The 3241-nt window shown below is 42.8% G+C and overlaps 1 non-coding gene across 1 annotated transcript; it reads left to right on the top strand.

The window, feature by feature from the left end:
• The first annotated feature begins 2964 nt into the window (after positions 1 to 2964).
• Positions 2965 to 3038, top strand: TRNAN-GUU (transfer RNA asparagine (anticodon GUU)). The gene has a single exon. It is a non-coding gene; the product is annotated as a tRNA-Asn (tRNA).
• The last annotated feature ends 203 nt before the right edge of the window (positions 3039 to 3241 follow it).

The raw sequence follows: 3241 nt of genomic DNA, 5'->3' as shown, positions 1-3241 counted from the left end.
AGCATGTTTATTGATTGCACTCTTTGGGTAATCATAGAAAAGCTAGGATCTTTCTGCATGTTCGTACAAATAGTTTCTGATAAAAGAATGAATTGTATTAAATGGGTTCTAATATCTTTTGGAAACAAATATCTAAACGTTTTATTGAAGTATTTAATTTTGCACTGAATATTCCATTTTAATTCTTCATGTTTTCAAACATGTACTTTCTTTCATGAAAAAGCTATGTGCCGAGGATGTCAATTGTTTGTGGGAAAGGGGAGTGGTGCGACTATATAGTATAAGGGATAAAGTACCCCTTGCCCTACATGATAAGGATTTTGCAAGTCGCCTCAGAGTTCCAAAACCTTCTAAGGAGCTCTGCCTTTGGCCTCATTCCTCTATATGATAATGCAACTGCTCAGTGTCTTGCAATACCCTCTTAATCTATGGCAGGAGGGACTTTGGGCCATATTATCAAGAAAGGGCGATACATTATCGCTGCTTTTATCAGCAGGAAACTGCCGCTCAAGCAGCGATATTTGGCTTGATGATATGCCCTTCTGAATTCCCATAGAAGCCCAGGTTAACACCAGAACCTGGGCTTCTATGGCAATTCACAAGGGCATATTATCAAGCCCATTATCGCCGCTAAAGCGGCAGTTTCCTGCCGATAAAAGCGACGGTAATGTATCGCCCTTTCTTAATAATATGGCCCTTTATTCCATATTTCTTGCTGAGCTATCAAACATGGAATACTAGCCCGTGACACGCTGGTTGTATACGATGCCATGAATAAGGCAAGTTAACTCTTCACACTGTTTTATCGTTCAAACCTATGTCCACCGATTACACATTCATCTCTCTGGTTATTGCAGTAAGTACCTGATATCTGTTAACAGTATTATAGACCAGGTGCCTTAACCCATAAAGCTATCTTAAAACATAGTCTGTTTGTGATAAATAAAGCACGATGGTGCAACTTACAATCATACTTTCCTTATTGTCGATTTCTTTAGAGACATACTGTGTAAAAACGAATCAATGTGTATTAGTAATCTGCTGGTGGGCCATAGGGACATTATAATTGACTGTGCTCCTCGTGGCCTCTCATGTCATGAGGGCAATGGTTGCTCATTGGACCACAGGAATTAAAGTGCTCCATCTGGTGTGGTCCACCCAGAAGGAAGCTGGTCCAGTTTATCCAGATGCAGGCCCTGTGCCTGTTGTGCCATATCACAAGACACTTCTCACTAATAGGTTGGCTTGTGGTCAAGTGCTAAGCAGATGTGGCCTGCTGGTTTGAGCAGGACTGTTCTTATTTTAGCAGGACCAGGGTTGTTTGCATGAGGTTGGTCCATGTTTGGAGTGGATCAGTGAGCAAAAACACACAAAGTGCTGGATTAGGGCCCAAAGAAACAGTGGCTGAGCTTAATTCACACATTCAACCCTTCACTTTGTGATTTGAGGCCCAACAAGGCTGAAAACAAACACTGATGTTCGTGAACCTTTCAGAGGGTCGAGGCTTGGTCCTTTGGTCTGAATTGTTCCTGATGGAGCAGGGCCAAGGCCTGTTACCTAAGTTTGGTTCCATCCTTGGAGGGATGCAGTGAGCGATAAAATATGGAATTACCAGTGGCCGACATTAATTCAATCACCTCAGCTATCGTTTTTTGTTTTTCTTTGTAATTATTTGACATCATTATTGCCTCTGAACCTTGGCAGTGTTGGCTCAGTGACTGCAATCTGTACTTTGATCCAGGCAGTAGCTTACAATTGTAACGGTACTGATTGTTTCATCCAGTCAGCTATTCGTGCATGGACATAATTCGGGCCCAGCACACCTGGAAAACCTACCATGAGCCAACATTCATTAGAAGCATCCATTTATGCCAGAGATAGGAAAAATAAAGTTTTTTTTTCCTGAAAGAGCTAGAAGGAAGAGAACCTATGAGAAATGTGAATTCACAGGGCACGAACCCTCTTTTGCTCTACCAAAAAGGTGCACACATTATTTCTTGAGAAGCTTATGGGTTTGTAGCAATGCTTAGTGCCCATCTACAAGTTATTATCCTTCATGAGCCACCTGCACACCTGGGAAGATGAATCCTGTATCACTTATTCCCAAGAAATAGTTGATACCATGGATAACTTTGGCGTCGCTCTAATGACACATCAGCATCACCCACGATGTGGCACAGCCTTAGGTTTTAATTTCCTCAGGTTCTGGACTTTGACATATCTGATTAACTGCCTGTCTCCTGGTTCCATCAAGACTATCAACATTTCACCATCCTCAATATATTTTGTGGTAAATTGAATAGGCTCGGGGAAAAATGTTATTATACCAGCATGATCTCACATACTTTGTGGTATTTCACATTATGCATTATTGAATGAAATGTCTGAAATTATGCAATTTTCACACACCCCTATAATTGAATCCACTCGCTGAGAAACTAGTCAGTGTGTGGGACAGAAACCTGTCCAAGATCAGCAGTGCTATCCACGCTATGGCACTCCAGTGCAGCTCTGCCCACCTTAGAATACTGCACTGGCACTGCAACACCCCTACCCGTATCGGAAAGTCCAGCTAAATATATGCTAATCTAGATGGGCGAGCAATGAATCCTGCACAGATTAACCTCTCCTGAAATGTTGAAGAGCCCTGGAAAGGTGCTTAAGGAAATCAGACCTACCCATTGACCACACAACATGCTGGCCTTATAATTAGGACAGCAAGGCTGCCCCTCCACCAATCCCATTACACCCCCATTCCTGTATAGCCAAACTTCAACAGCCAAGGAGTATTAAAGGGACTACCAGTACCAACACCCTTCACCCCAGTCTCATCTCCTGTGGCCATTTCTAGTGATTGTGCACGGATTCCATGCTTTCTCTTAGACTAAAGAGACACGTTTGGGCCTGAGATGTCCACATGCTGAAGCCCATTGAGTCCAAAGGGTGTTGAGCGTTTGCTCATCAGTCTCTGTGGCGCAATCGGTTAGCGCGTTCGGCTGTTAACCAAAAGGTTGGTGGTTCGAGCCCACCCAGGGACGAGTTTGATTTTACCGCACCTGAACTTCAGATGCAAATGTGGTTTCTTTATATTTCCAAGTTACATTTAAAACCGCACAAACGAAAGTAAAATTTCACGCGATCACATATTGATGCAAAAGGAAGAATTCCACTCCTTCATTCACTGTGATTTGCGCGAGGAGGAAATTAAAAACGAAATAAACAGCTGGGTGACAGCTCCTGA

Source organism: Lissotriton vulgaris, unplaced genomic scaffold (assembly GCF_964263255.1).
Source record: "Lissotriton vulgaris unplaced genomic scaffold, aLisVul1.2 SCAFFOLD_1843, whole genome shotgun sequence".
NCBI classification, from domain to species: Eukaryota; Metazoa; Chordata; class Amphibia; order Caudata; family Salamandridae; genus Lissotriton; species Lissotriton vulgaris.
This window is presented reverse-complemented; position numbering and strand designations above follow the sequence as displayed.